This window comes from Lissotriton helveticus, chromosome 2_1 (genome assembly GCF_964261635.1).
Source record: "Lissotriton helveticus chromosome 2_1, aLisHel1.1, whole genome shotgun sequence".
NCBI classification, from domain to species: domain Eukaryota; kingdom Metazoa; phylum Chordata; class Amphibia; order Caudata; family Salamandridae; genus Lissotriton; species Lissotriton helveticus.
Window position 1 is genome coordinate 9,813,532 of NC_136059.1, and position 16,374 is coordinate 9,829,905.

General features: G+C 44.9%; 1 protein-coding gene across 1 annotated transcript in view; it reads right to left on the reverse strand.

Moving 5' to 3' along the window:
* LOC144819164 (uncharacterized) overlaps nt 1–16,374 on the reverse strand; it is a 219,819-nt gene that overhangs the window by 172,539 nt on the left and 30,906 nt on the right. The window lies entirely within an intron of this gene.

Here is a 16,374-nt window from a genome sequence, read left to right on the forward strand (position 1 = left end):
TGGCCCACCTTTGCCGAACCCTCTTGAGAGCCTGCTGGCGCTGCCGCGGCTCAACCTCTCGGAACCCCCGGCTCGAGGATTGAGAGCTGTGCGCAAGGTATCCCTTCCTCCCCCCCAACCGAGACTGTCCCGCTACCCTGATCCCCTCTTGCGAGACTTTACAGACCCCTCGGTCTGCTTGTACATATCGCTGAGAACCAGCCACCTTTATTTCCTGATAAAGCTTACGAACTCGACCTCTGGTGTGGTGTCCATTTGTAGTGTATGGTTACTCTGCTGTGCGATCCTAGGAGAGGGCCCTCACCCAGGAGGCCTCTCAGTAACGCTCGGCTACCTCTTAACGGAGAGGTGGACCTAGGGGTGGTCAGTCAGACATCTTCTGCCTCCCCCGGGGTCGCCTTTCTAACAGCAGCGAAGGGTTTAAGGAGTACACTCATGATCATTTGAATCTGAACAAGATAATCCCACCCTATCAGAGTAGGATGACGTCCACAAATGGATAACTGTACTAGAGAGAGCCTGTACAGTACAGAGGGTCCCTCAAGAACAGTGGGCAGCAGTCTTGTGCTCTCCTTTGCTGACAAAGGTAGAGACAAGCTCCTCACTGTTAGAGGAGAGGATGCTGACAATTATTCAGTCCTTAAGAGTGCTCTCATTGGTGGGGTTGGCCTAACCACTGAACAATCCAGAATTAAGTTCAGAAACACCCAGAAGACACTTACACAGGACTGGGTTGACTTTGTTGATTGTGCTACTAAGGCTTTGGAGAGCTGGTTACTTGGCAGTAAGGAGTTTGATTTCACAGGATTGTACAATTTAATTATAAGGGAGCTGATCCTTAATAATTGCCAAAATCAGTAGTTGCATCGTTACCTGATTGACTCTGATCTGACCTCGCCCCAAGAATTGGGAAAGAAGGCAGAGAAATAGCACAGAACCAGGGTGAAGCAGAAAACCCAGATCCATGGTGGTGACCAGAAGAAGATCTCAGATACGGGTGGGGAGAAAACAAATAAAGTCTTCACAGAAGACCCCAAAACCTGCATCTGAGGGAGGTTCACAATCTAACAAGGGTAAAGGCCAAAGGGAACCTTAGTGCTTTGTATGTAAAGACAAAACCCAGTGGACCAAGGATACCACTTGTCCAGGGGCCAAGGATTCTCTTCCTACCACTACCACCCCTGGTCCTAAGGTACCTGCATCCCCTAGCTCAGTTCCATGTGGTGGTACACAGAACAAGGGATTAGTCGGGTTAACCCTGGGTTCTGAGATGGATTCTGACTTAGTCAGGGCTTCAGCTCTGGCTGTTTTAGTTTGTGATGGAGGCATGGATTGTGCCTCCTTATTTGTCAGTCCCAGTAATCTGGGCAAATACAGACAACGGCCTTTAATTAAGGATAAGAAAGAAAGCCATGGCACACAGGGACACAGGAGCAAATGTCACAATGGTGACAAGAGATCTTGTGGGCCCAGACCAGATCATACTTGGTGAAATGTACCAATTGATCAATGGTAACAATGTCAGGACAGACCATTCCTTGGCAGTTGTTAATTTCTGCTGGGAAGGCGTAACTGGCCCTAAAAAGGTAGTAGTAAACTCAGACCTCCCTGTGGAATGCTTATTAGACAATGAGTTGTAAACTTCAGCTTGGGCTGAAGTGAAACTCAGGACACATGCAGCAGAGCTGCCCCTCTCTTGAACCCCTCAGACAGCAGGTTGCTGCTAAGGATGCTGGGAGTGCCAATGGGTCCCACAGGATCTACTGGGATGATGGACGTCTGTATTTAGAGGGTAGAGACCCCAAGCCTGGTGCTTCCAGGAGGTTGGTTTTACCTCTGAAGTTTAGAGGCTTCCTATTAATACTAGCACATGACAACCCATTAGCAGGACACTTAGGGTGAAGCAAGACTTGGGACAGGTTTGCCTCTCACTTTTACTGGCCCCATATGTCAGAGGATACAAAGGAGTGTTGTCGCTCCTGTACTACTTGACAAGCCAGTCGTAAGGCAGGTTGTACTACAAAAGCCCCCCTGATACCACCACCTGTGGTGGGTGTTCCCTTATGACATTGGTGGTCCCCTAGACACTCAAACAGCATCTGGGTGGTGGGACATGCCACTAGGCATTCAAAAGCAAGACCACATAGGACTACCACAGCTCCTGCTGTGGTTAGAGCCCTCCTGGGAGTGTTTTCCAGAGTGGCTTTCCCAAAGGAAGTTGTATCAGACTGAGATGCAAACTTTATGTCTGGTTACTTGACTGCTATGTGGAAGGAGTGTGGTGTAAATTACAAATTCACCACCCATTATCACCCACAATGTAATGGGTTAGTTGACAGATTCAACAAAACCCTGAAGAGAATAATCAAAGGATTACCTGAAAAGCTTAGTCGCAGATGGGACATCCTTTTGCCCAGCCTTCTGTTCGTATATGGTACAGGGAGGTTACACAAACGGGTGTTGGCTACAGCCCTTTTGAACTTCTGTTTGGTAACCCTGTCAGAGGCCCCTTGTGTTTGGTTAAGGAGGGGTGGGAGTTACCTCTCAAACCTCCAAAACAGGACATAGTGGACTATGTACTGGGTCTCCGCTCCAGGATGGCGGAGTTACTGAAGAAGGCATCTAAAAACCTTGAGGCTAGCCAGGAACTGCAAAAAGCCTGGCATGACCAAAAGGCTGTTCTGACTGTATACCAGCCAGGACAGCAGGTATGGGTGTTGGAGCCTGTGGCCCCAGCCTCTCTCGTTGATAAGTGGAGTGGGCCCCATACCATACTTGAGCAGAAGGAAGAGGTTACCTACCTGGTTGACCTTGGTACTCCCAGGAGCCCAAATAGGGTGCTCCATGTGAACAGACTCAATCCATATATGAACAGGGCAGACATGGGCTTGCTTATGGGCTTGCTTATGGCTACTGATGAGCGACAGGAGGAAGCGAGTGATCCAGTCCCTGATCTGCTCTCACAGAACCCTGATGATGGCTCAGTGGACGATGTAGCCTTGGCAGGCAGCCTCATTAGCCAGCAGCAAACTGATTGCAGCAGAGTCATCAACCAGTTTAGACAAAAGTTTATACTGACTCCAAGTCAGACTACCTGGTGTACACACTTGAGGTGGACACAGGTGACAGTCTGCCTGTTAAAAATAAGATTTCCAGGCAACATGACCATATCAGGGACTGTATCAGGACTGAAGTCCAGAAAATGTTGGAACTGGGAGTGATTAAGCCCTTAGATCGCCCTTCGGCTAGTCCCGTAGTCTTTTTTCCCCTCTTTTTTATTTTATTTTATTGTACATATATGAGCAAAAAAAAGGAACACAAAAAGATGATTTACAACAAAGTTAACATAAGCTAGTTTTTCCTTGTCATAACGACCAATAGATTCACAAAAATGGAAATTTACACAGGGCAAAGACAGACAACACCAAGCTCATACCATATATACATGGGCGATTTCATGGTACCAAACAATATTATTAAATTTGCACTAACGTTAAAGCCTACTCTTCTACTTACTCTTCTACTTTTCTACTACTTTTACTTTTACTTTTTTACTTTATTTCCCCCACCCAATCTTTGAGCAGACTCCAAATCTTAATCCCTTTAGCTTTCCCTTTCCTTCCTTTTTGTTCATAAAGTGCTTTTTCCAAATTAAATATGTGTAGAAGCCGAGCTTTCCATTTCGCAAAGATTGAAGACAGAGGATCTAGCCATGCTGAGGCGATACATAATCTGAGCACAGACATAGCTACAAATACAAACTCACTGCTGGAATCATATTGAGCAGTTACCCCTAATAAGTCTGTTAACTAGACTCTGGGGGCCTCATTTATGAGAAATTACGCATCGCTGCGTGAAAGCAGCGATGCGTCACTTCTCAGTGCGCACTCCTTGCGACATTCCTGATGCGTCATATTTAATGTATGACGCATCATGTCGCAAGGAGTTACAGATACGTCAGTATTTCTGACGTATCTGTAAGCGCAAAAGTGACGCATTGCTGGAGTGTGTCACAAAATTGACGCAACTCCAGCAATGCGTCCTTTCACATGGGGCAAGCCCCATGTGAAAGGTCCTGTGTCAGTCTTACGCCTGCAGTGAGGCAGGTGCAAGATTTTGACGCAACGGCGTCCTAAAAGTGACGCAGTGAAATCTCATACATTTCACTGCGTCACTTCTACGACCCTTCCTTGCGTCAATACGCCCCCCTTGCCTACATTATACCTGGTGCAGGTATAATGTTGCACAGGGGTTTACAAAGTGACGCATCTACCTAGATGCGTCACTTTGTAAATATGGCGCAACAAGGTGCATTTTTTACGCCACTGGTGCGTCACAAAAGTGACGCACCGGCGGCGTAAAAGTGACGCACAGCCTCATAAATGAGGCCCTGGGTTTTGGCCCTATTCAAACCATAGTCAGAAAATTACCCAAAATGCTTAGCCAGTGTCTGTACTTCGATCATTGCCCTACCGGGATCAGAGGTAATATTAGCCACGTCATCGACATAGGCTAATATTTTTGTATTCCAGCCGTGTATACTAAATGGGTAGATATTCACAGAGGCCTCGAGATGCCTGAGGAAGGGATCCATGCATATCGCAAACAACAAGGGGGAAGATGGACACCCCTGTCTGGTGCCCCTGGCAATCAGGAAAGGCTCTGACTCTCCTCACATAATTTGAAACCGAGCTGTGTTTTTTTAATACAAAACCTGTATAGCCTTGATGAAACCTGATCTGAGGCCGTTACCCTCCAGACACCTCCATAAATAACTCAATGACACGCGGTCAAACACCTTTTCGGCATCTAAAAAGGCCACCGCTATAGGTTTCTTTAGGACGTCTGCGGCATCAAAAAGTGAAATAAGTCGCCTAATATGGCCACCCGTCCCCCTACCCTGAATAAATCCATGCTGCCAAACTGAGACTAACTGCTGCATAACCTTATTCAATCGTGCTGCAAATATCTTTGAGTATAGTTTTGCGTCACTTTTTAACAATGTTATTGGTCTATAAGACCCCATGTTCCTAGACTCTTTCCCTTTTTTTAAGAAGATAACAATATTTGAGGTCTCCCATGAGGCCGGAGATCTGGCCCCCTTCCTACCTTCTTTAAACAAAACCAAAATCTCCTGCACGACCTCCTTAACAAAAACTTTATAAAATTCAAGTGGTATAGCGTCCGTGCCGGTGCCCTTACCAGAAGGAAGATCTTGCAGAGCCCCCTGAAGCTCCTCCTGAGAAATTTTCAGTACCCAAAAAAGAGCCTCCTCCTGTGATAACCTCGCCTTAGGTGGAAATTCAGGCTCATAGGTAATGTCATCTTCTATAGGTGGGGCTACTGCAGTATAGAGTACCCCATAGTATTCTCTAAAGGCTTCTCTAATCTCGGTGGCATCACACAATATGTCCACCTGCATATTCCTAATTTGTTTTGTTTGCCCCACAGCTATCTGTTGCCTAAACCTAACAGCCAATAATCGACCTACTGTCTCGCTATATTCATAGCACTGTTGTTTTTTAGCGCAGTATTTACCAGCCATTTTATCTACATAAAAATAATTTAAAGCAGCTTTGGTCACCATAATTGAGTCTGAGATTGTAGAAAAATCCCTCCCATTATTCACCATAAAAATTAATTCAGTCTCCAAAAGAGCTAATTTCTGATAGTAGCATTTAATTTGTTCAGTGCTTTCCTTTTGTTTATTAAGACTATATCTCAGAGTCTCCCTTCTTACTGACGCTTTAAAGGCATCCCTTACCATTCCTGGGGGTGCCCTATCTTTGTTAAATCTAAGGAGTCCGAGGATCCAACCTCTCAAATAATTTACATACTCCTGATCAGAAAGAAGTGCTCTCTCGAAAGTCATTTTTTTCTGTGTCCTTGTTAAGCCCACTAATGAAAATTCATACACTACCGGGTTGTGATCCAACATTACCCTAGGGAATAATTATATTTGAGCATCCTTTAAAATAGAGGGTGAGACTATGAAATAATCCGATCTAGCAGATTTCTGATGGGGGGGCCGAGTAATAGGTAAATCCCAGCTCAGTACCCCTCAAGCTGGGCCATACATCAATCAGACCTACATCTCTTACTAGATTTTTTAGTGCTCTACAGACTTGAGGCTTGCAAGTTGTAGTCACTGCCCCGACTACACCCCTGGATTCATTCACATTTGAATCCCCGCACATTAAATAGGGGGCAGGCCAGGAAGGGAGCTCGGTAGATAGATGGTTCAGTACTGAAGGATCATCAAGAACAGAAGCATATACTGAGCATAGAGTGAATATCCCATCCCCTCCCTTGATTTCCATATTGATCCACCTACCGTTCTTGTCGACACTCTTTCTCTCACAAGTAACATTTTGTTTTTTTAGTAATAATGCAACTCCCTTGGTCCTGACGTCCTGAGCCTTGTATACAATTAGCTTAAACCCTAGAGTTTGCAGCACTTTAGAATCTTGACGAGCTATATGTGTCTCTTGTAGACAAATCAGATCTGCTCGTAGAACTTTAAGGTCTTCTTGTACCCTCCTTCCTTTACACTCATCATTGAGGGCACAAATACTTATAGTAGCAATGCGAAAATTAGCCATTATTCATTCTGTCACACCTCTTTCGCGGAGTCTCCACCAAGCTAAACAAAAGATATCGGTTATAACAGCATAGAAGGCCTCTCAGATTTCTGAGAAAGCCCTGAAAGCTTCTCATGGCAGATTCAGCATTTTTCCTCATCACACACACCACAAAAATCCAATTAGAAAGTGTATCTTCATTCAACTGTAGCTTGCTCGCAGCTCCAAAACCAGAAAACCCACCCCCACTAACTGCCCCCACCCCTCCCACCTCCTCCCTCCCCCGAACCCCATCCCTTCCACCCAGTGACAGCTAACAGACCTCCCAGGTCTGAGGGATAGAGAAAGCAAACGGCGCCACAGCACCACCCCTCCTCAAACATGAAAAAGGAAAGCTACAGCCAGAACTGAGAAGGAGCCTGGAGAAGCATTTACATGCAACTGTTACTATTCATGACAATTCTTATTCTTTTCTTTTCTCCCCATGAACTTGATCAAGGTACTCCTTAGCCTGAATTTCGGAAGTAAAAAAATCTGACAGCCCCTTTAACAATCATTTTAAGCCTTGCTGGAACAAGTAGGTACGCCTCAAACCCTGAATCCTGAAACTGTTTAATTAGTTGCCGCAGACGCCACATCCGCTCACGGTTATAAGACAAAAATCAGAGCGCACAAAATAAGAGACATCCTTAAACTGCCTTCTGGCCTCGGGACGAGCTTCAAAAATGGACTGCCTAAATGCAAAATTGCCAAAGAATACCAGAATTACCCTTGGCTGACTAGTATCTCTGTTTGACACCTTCTGCTACTCAAAGGGGAATGTACTCTATGAGTTTGGGGGGCTGCTTATTCACTGTTGGGGGCTACCACACTGATCACCTGTCTCCTGTTGCTGTGCCTGGGTTCTCCCTCCCGCCGACGCTACTCCACCTCAGCGGTCGCCGTGCGGAGGAGAGGACTACATTCCCCAGAACCCCTAGCAGGATTTTCAACGGTCGCCTGCCGCCAATCACGTGCCTGGAGGCGCTACTAAACCACAGCGCAGCCCCAGTGGAGCGGGGGCTGCTTATTTACTGTTGGGGGCTACCACGCTGATCACCTGTCTCCTGTTGCTGTGCCTGGGTTCTCCCTTCCGCCGCCGCTACTCCACCTCAGCGGCCGCCGTGCGGTGGAGAGGACTACATCCCCCAGACCCCCTAGCGGAATTTCCAACTGCCGCCTGCCACCAATCACGCGCCTGGAGGTGCTACTAAATCACATCACAGCCCCCGCATCGCGGGACGCACGCGGGCGTCGCCGGGAGAAACCCAGGACAAGGGCGGGACCATCTGCGACCATCAGCGGCCAGAGGAGTCTGGGCTGGGCTACCTCCTTTGACCTTTCCAAAAGGTACATTACATCAAGCTTTTCCACCCAGTACGATACCACGACGCCCAAACAAGTTTGAACTATTTCTAAAGGACGGTATAAATAGCGGACTACAAACTATTGTGCAATAGTGGGAAGGGGAGGAGATAGTTTTTATAATCTGTCTCATAATAGGGAGGACTTACTTACTAGCTTACTAGCCTAAGGAGGGAGAGCAGTGGTTGGTAGGTGATAGCGTAAGTTCTTGCACCCTCCTTTTAGTCTCCTTATGTCTAACAAAGTGAAAACGCGCTCTGCCACTGGCAAAGCACACTTGTCCTGCACCCCAAGCCCTTCAGGGCTTGAGCCAAATGTTGCGTTGTCCCACAAAGCACAAACTACCGCGATTGACCTGATGTTGAGGAAAGTCATCGGGGAGATTTAGTGTACGGAGAGGAGCTTGTCTTTTTCACCGATACCTATCCCAGCCACACCTATACAACCTACGGATTCAATTACATCAGCAATTTCTCATACTGACACCCTGGAAAATTCAATTGAAAGTATTCCCTGTGCGCAGTCGGTAGTAGAGGTAGCGGCAGACACAATTAGGGATAGAAACAAAGCTACAAGTAAAAGATCTAAACAAGGGGACTGCAGGAAGGGCCAACCTCAAAAAAATAAAGTACGGTCGCACACTGACCAAATGATAGGGATGAGGTGGTTACGGAAGTAGTAACGTCATGCCACCCAGGTCCACCAGGATGGATGGATGATGTAATAGGAGACCTCCAAAAATGCCTGGAAGCCTTTATTATGAGTCAGTTAAAACCAATAATTAGCAGACTAGATAAAATGGTAAATAAATTAACTAAGCAGGGAAAGTCAAAGGGCCCCACAAGCAGTAACTTAACAGCAAACCCTACCCCAGCAGCTATTACGCCATTCGGGCAAACAGCTGGCAACAATAACTGTGTTAGTACCGCGCAATGTACCATCGCACAAGTGCATGAAACACCCAAATCTACAGCCCAGGTAGAGAGGGGAAACATCCAGAAGGGGGGGGACAAGGATACAGACAAGGTTCAACAGTGAACAAATGTGTTGATAGCGCAAACAGGGAATTCCACAACTCATAGTTTGATTGAAATAAACCTGACAGGTCATGAGCCGAATGACAGATTAGACTACCCTTCACCACATATAAACTTGCCCCCTGAAGCATGCCCTTATGTTATTGTTTTTGCCGAGGTACCCAAACTTAGGGCAGCGGAGAAAGAATCACACATGGAACTGAAAAATAAGATAATTAAGTGGCTGATTATACATAGGCCCCTGAAAGGTGGGGAATGTGGAGAGATTCTTCATGTGAGAAGAGTAAACCGGTTAGGTAGCAGGAGGAAAGATATCATAGGGGATTGTATTGTGGTGAATTTTAGGAACAACAACCTAGTGTAATACATACTAGGCAACTATACGTTCTTTACCTCTAGGATACTTCTACCCGATGAAACGTGTTATACACACTCCAAGCTATACCAATTGTAGAACAGGAAGGGCACCATCTAGACACTGGGCTAAAATGCACGAGCAGACGGGCCCGATCATACCAAACCAGGGCTACCCCCAGTGGGCAAACAGATTCAGTCCGCTACTGTCCCTTGATAAAACGATTGACTACCCCAAACAGGGAAATGTCAAGAGAAGATGGGTACAAGGATGGGCAATGAACTTAGTGCAAATAGGGCCATGGACAGCTATCAAGTAAAGAGGGCGGAATAACCCCTAGTAATGGGAGGAGATGGAGATCAAGGGGTTATGCTGCTTAGGAAGGATGAACCCAGGCCATACAATCAGGGAGCAAAGGATGGAAAAGTACCTAGGGAAGGACTGATTCTATTGTCCTGGAATAGAGCAGGCCTGGCGGGGAAATTTGAAAATGAGGATTGGAGGAAGTACCTTTGCGGTTTCCATATATTAGCGTTCCAGGCGACGTGGGCGGTTGAATCCTCCCCCTACCAAATAGAGGGTTATAAATGTTTCTTTGTGCCAGCTCAAGAAGGCAGATCAGGCAGGGCAAAGGGAGGGCTAGCACTGTATCTTGATCTTGATTTAGAAGGCTCATGGACACAACCCTCCTGGACATCGCATACCCTCCAGGCAGCTGTATTTCAAGGGAAAGGGCTGAGGTTACTGATATTCAATATCTATAACTCAGGGCCTGTAGATGGGAATAATGCAGTAATTCAGGAACTAGACAGCAGACTTAACCAAGAGATTGAGCAAAGGAAAGGGGGAGGAGAACCAACTGTCCCGGTGATGGGTGATTTAAATTGCCATCTATGCCCAAATCTGTTTCCTGTAAGCGCTGACTGGTCATCTTGCCCGATAGAGAGTGGCCCACATTTTGAGCATAATAAGGAGGGAACATCACTAATGAAGCTATTAGACACTTATGCTCTCACACACACAATAGATCTGGTGGTCCCGGGAAAAGAGGGTACTCTTACACCAACATTCGAAGGCAGAGGATGCTCCTCCATCATATGGTGTTATCCATTTTTGCAAAAGATCAGGTTAAAGAGGTGAGAACGGATTGGAGTCCCTTTAGTGACCACAAACCCCTAATTCTGGAATTAATATATAGCGGTCCCTCTACAAGGAGTAAACCGGCAGATATCGAGCAGCGGCCAGCGGATCAGGGGAGGCGACTTAGGTGGTCAAAAATGAATGCCCAGGAAATCTATGGAACTCTAATAGAAAAAGGAAAAAAGCGGATCCAAGATTGTCTCGATCCTTCAGTAGAGGGGGGTGTGCTGGTCTCAGTGTTCGAGTCTCTAACCAACTTGGTTGATGGACTATTGAAAGCAAAAGGTCCCAAAAAGAATATAACACAACCACGATGGTTTGACACCAACTGCTCTCGAGCACTGAGAGATTTAAAATCATGTCTTAAAATTCTCCCCAGGGACAAGCAGAAAGTAGCCCTCTGTAGACATATATATAAAACCAAGGTAAAACAGAGGAAGATTATGCTGCAAGCGGAAGTTTGGGCCGACCTGAGGGAGGCAGGGGAAAATATGGATTCCAATGAATTTTGGAAAATTATCAACAGGCCTTGTTTTCAAGACAGTAGAGCCCCGTGATTAGCACTAATATACTGCCCGAACAGTGGGTGACTCATTTCAAGGGCCTTTACAATCACACTTGTGATACAGCCTCTGTAGGGGTTGGGACGGGGTCCGGTCCATGGAACTAGAATTTTCACTTCAAGAAATAATCGAAGCTATCCAAGGTCTGACCCGAAATAAAGCACCAGGGCCCGATGGTACGCCACCGCACCTTTATCTAAGTAACATCGACCTCTGGGCTCCTATCATGACAAGGGTGTTAAATGCAGCTATAAAATTTGGGCTCCCGCGATCTTGGTCTACCGCATTAATTGTCCCTATCTTCAAGAAGGGGAACAGGGACAACCCCCAATGCTGTAGACCAATATCGCTGATCAATGTGTCAGCCAAATTACTGGGCCGGGTGGTATTAAATCGCCTTATGGCCTGGACAGAAGAGCACCACACTATAGCAGACACCCAATATGGTTTTAGATCAGGAAAATCAACTAGTGATCAATGTCTTAACCTCTATTTATTAGTTGCTAAATACACAAAAGCTAGTAATGGAACAGTCTATATGGGTTTTGTGGATTTGGCGCAGCCTTTGATAATGTAAATAGGAACAAACTGTGGGCCATGATGAGTAATCTGGGAATTGACCCTGGACTCATAAATATCCTTAAAGAACTACATTGGAACACCACTGCCAAGGTCCGCTTTAGCACGGGGGGGAGTACTGATCCCTTCCCATGCACCAGCGGAGTGAGGCAGGGGTGTATCCTTGCTCCATTTTTATTTTCATTGTACATAAATGATCTGGAGAGTACACTGGTTGCCTTGAATGAGGATTGCCCCAAAGCAGGAACGCGTCATATTCCGGTACTGTTGTATGCGGATGACGCGGTCCTGCTTGCACGAACAGCCCTGAGTCTACAACACCTCGATGATGGATTTGTGAAGATCATAGACAATTTAGACTTGTCCGTGAACTTGAGCAAATCCTTCTTGATGGTGGCGGGCAAAAAACCTTCTAGGAAATTTGCATTTAAAATAGGGTCCCACACATTAGAAGCCGTAAGCACCTTTTCCTACCTGGGTCTTTTATTTGACGGGGAGATAAAGTTTGATTCCTTAATCGAGGAAAGGTGCAGAAAGCTGGTCTCCGCAAACAGTGCGATATTAAACTTTGCCCGTAGGCTGGGCCGTTGGTCACCAGAGCAAATAATGAATCTATATGGAGCTGTAAGCACTGCAAAGGCTCTGTATGGTGCAGAGGTCTGGGGTTTTAGGGATGCAAGACATTTACAACTGGAGGAAGACAAATTCCTACGTAGGATCCTGAAGATATCGCACAGTACCCCAGCAGAAATTGCACACACTGAGCTTGGGATTCCATATATTACAGACCAGGTGATGGTGAGGCGCATCATGACATGGCTCAGAATCTGGGTAAACCCCGAAGCAGAATTAAGTAGGGTAATAGCTGGAGATTGTTTACAAAGAGATACGTGCCTCCAAATCTGTTGGTTAAACTATGTTAAGGATACACTAGGGATCATAGATCAGCAGATACTCTTTAGCGACCCGACTTCAATTGCCACCTCTTGTAAATATCGAAATAAAAAACTACAATTAGAAAAACTTGAATTGGGCAGATTAAGCTCTGACTCACCAAAAAGATCAGTTGTGGCACATCGTTTAGTAAGCAACGGGGAGGGTATGGAACCGTATTTATTGCTGATGCACAACCAGCAGGACAGATTTTTAATGTGTCGTTTTAGGCTCAATTTGTTACCCAATATTTTAGCTTAGCCTTCAGGCTTTACCTTAACAATTGTTAGTAATAAACAACACAAATGCCAATACTGGACTTAACTTTATTTGTTATACTGTATGTTGATATAAACAGGCAGTTTCACGGAATAGGTGATATAATCTGGCACATTTGTCTTTTGTTTTTTGTAGAGTTCTATGGACCTGAGGAGAACCACGCAATCAGGGGGTTCGAAACGCGTCGACCTTACTTGGCCCTGTGTCAAACAATAAGGTTTAGAAGGACTTTGTTAGGTTACTAAGAAATTAGGTTCTAACTGCATATTTCTATGTAACATAGTCACACTGAGATAACGATTAGGGTCGTTCAACTGTTTCCGTTGGCAAAGGGCCATACCTTATGGTTTCATGTTATATGCATATGTGTGTTTGAGTGTAGGATGAATGGACTGGTCAAAGTTTGGAGTGGATGAGTTGTAAATATGTATAGTGAATATATGTCATTGTAATTGATTGTTTTTTACTGTATATTTTGTATATGCACAAAAAAGTGTTTCTGAGAAATAAAAAAGTAAATAGAAAGTGACTAGTGAAACAAATAAATAAATAAACTAGTGACGTTATAGTAAACAGACTGTTATGTTTTATTCATATAGGTGCTAACATAAATTTTGAAAGTTAAGTCCAGTATTGGCATTTGTGTTGTTTATTACTTATATCTGGCTTAGCCTTGCTGGGTTAGGAGTCAAGACCCTGTGTTGTTCATCCAGTTACCCTAACTATTGAGCAGAAGGGTGCCTGTGACTGCGACAATAGGTCTACGGAGGACACCCTTCATTTTGTACTCTTGTGTTCTTTTTATCGGATTCCTCGTCGTAGATTTCTTGTGGATATTTTAAAAGAGGCAAAATTCCATCATGCTAAAACTGCACTACTTTTTTTGCAAAGAGCAAATGATATGCGCACTCTATGCTCTATTATGAATTTTTTAAAAGTAGCAGTAAGATTAAGAAGTACGAGAGGTTGAGCAATGATGTATATCATCCCACATGTTTTAATTGTATACATTTTGTTTTTAATGTTACACGGTTCAGATATGTAATTATTGAATTTTGTAAAATTAATTTTTATGATGGTTTTTAATCATCAAAATAAAGATCTACTGAACTGAATTATGAATTTCTCGCTCCCAGTCCCAAGCATTGAACTCTAGAAAAGACTCCTTAAAAAGACTAAGCATAAAGCCCCTAATGTCATCTCCTTCTATGCCTTCCTTCACTCCCAGAACTCTGAGATTATTTCTTCGCTGACGATTCTCTATGTCCTCCAGTTTCCACATTACATCCGATAATTGGGTTTCATGAGTCTTTGTTTGCTCCCTCACCACCTCCAAATCCTTCTCAACTGCGATGGTTCTGACCTCCAAAGCGTCCAACCTTTCGCAGATTTCCCCACATGTGCGACCTTCCTTCCGGATAGCTCCCTCCAATTTTTTGTGCCTTGTCTTGTCTTTTTCCCATCAGCTCTAGTTCCTGCCCGATGTTCCTTAATGGTCTCCAGGATAAGACTAGCCAATGATTTCTCCTTTGGAGCAGAGCAGCCGAGGTGTTCGGAAAAGGAAGGCTCCACAAAAATTGAAGCTGAACTCAGAGGGACAGCGATTCCAGTATCTGAGTACAGCCTACCTCCTGGGATAGGACACTTTCCCTGAGGCTCTTGTAGTGTGTGTGCCATCACAAAACCCTCAAAAACAATACAACTGGATGACCGACGCTGGGGTCTGCATGTAACCATTCCCCAGAGTGATCAACAGATCCAGGAAGGGCAGGCTCTCAGCGGACACAGTCTTGGTGAATCGTAGAAAAGGATTCAGAGTGTTGATCCACTCACAAAAGGCGTCATAAGTGTCTACTGTCCCCCTGCCAGAGTACAAGTTTGTCGTCTATATAGCAGTGCCAAAATGTGATGTTAGCAGAGTAAGGATTGTTGTTGCCCCAACTATATAATTCTTCTCAAAGTTGGACATATAAATGCAGGCTAAACTTGGGGGAAAGGTGCTGTCTATATTTGCCCCCTGTGTTTGGTGGTATATCTGTTCCTTAAATTGAAAAAAAATGTGGGTGCTATGGTGGCACTCTCTCGGATGAAGTTGATTGGAGTTGGTGATGTCCATTTTTCAGACCATAGATTCTGCTCTTTCACCTCCAACGTAGCGTCCTAAGAAATGTTAGTATAAAGTGCCTCCACATCAAGCGTGACCAGAATATCAATATTAGCCCCCTCTCATTGACCTCATTGATCAAGTTAAGGACATCCCTCATATCCTTTAAGGAGTATAGAGTCTTTTAGACCAGGGTCTGTAAAAAGTCGTCACAAAAGATGGACAACGCTTCAAGTAGGGTGCTTATACCCATTACAATGAGAAAGTGTAGCTGTAAGGGATCTTTGGATTTGTTTTAAATCAGAAATTCAGCCTCATTTTTGGTCAACCATCCCGAGCTATGGCAGAGGTGACCAAGGAGTTGATGGTGGTACTTAATGTGTTAGTAGGGTCTTGCATGATGGGAGTCTATTACTTCCTATCAGACAATTGTCTCTAACACTTTGTATCGTAATCAGATGCGTTCATGATCACGACTGCCCCAACCCTGTCTGATAGTTTTATCATGATGGCACTACTGTCATTAGCTAGGACACACATAACTATCTCTTCAAGTTTCAACATGTTGTGGAAGTGAGAGTCAGTGATGTGTGTATTGACTTATTTTAGGGTGGCTTTTTCGATCACCTGTATCCAGGGCAGAACCATCCAGAGAGGTGGGGTAAACGTGGAGGGATTTCGAAGGCCCGGCACACACCAAGTTAGCTGGTTTGTTATGAAAGAAGGCTTTTAGGTATTCCGAAAGAAATGCTGGAGTTCACAGTTGGGATCAGATGTATGACCGTTTTTTACTGTTGTAAATAGGAAATCGGGCCGTTTGCGACCACAAAATAGGTCTGCCCTATGTAAAAACCCTATTTTGCGAGTCAGTAACCTATTACATCGTACATCTGGCCCTTGCTTCAGAACTGATCAATGCCAGGCATGTAGTACTATGAAGTCCTTGTATATGTTGGGTCACAATTTGAAACTAGGGGGCATACTTACAAGGGCCATATCTCCGCTTTTTTGGCTTTTAAAGCCCAAAAAGAGGAGATAAAAATATCACCCTATTTACAAGAGGGTGATAACATGCAGTAGCGCTTGTTAGCACCCTTTTACCCAACGCCTCCCTTTGCATCTCAAATGAGATGCAAAGTGGGCGTCACTGGGCAGTAAAACCCTGTAAATATCGCTTATGTGCACATCACGATATTTACAAGGCTGCACATGCATTTTAGCAGACGTTAGTTTTTGGAGAAAACAGCACTTTTCTCCAAAAACTAACGTCTGCTAAAATGCAGTCTTGGCTATACTTATCATTAACAGTAGATTACTCTGATATGACCACAGGGTTGTATCAGGTAGGTTATCGCTGTTTTCGATGAACATCACTGGAAAACCAGCGATGTTCCGTGGA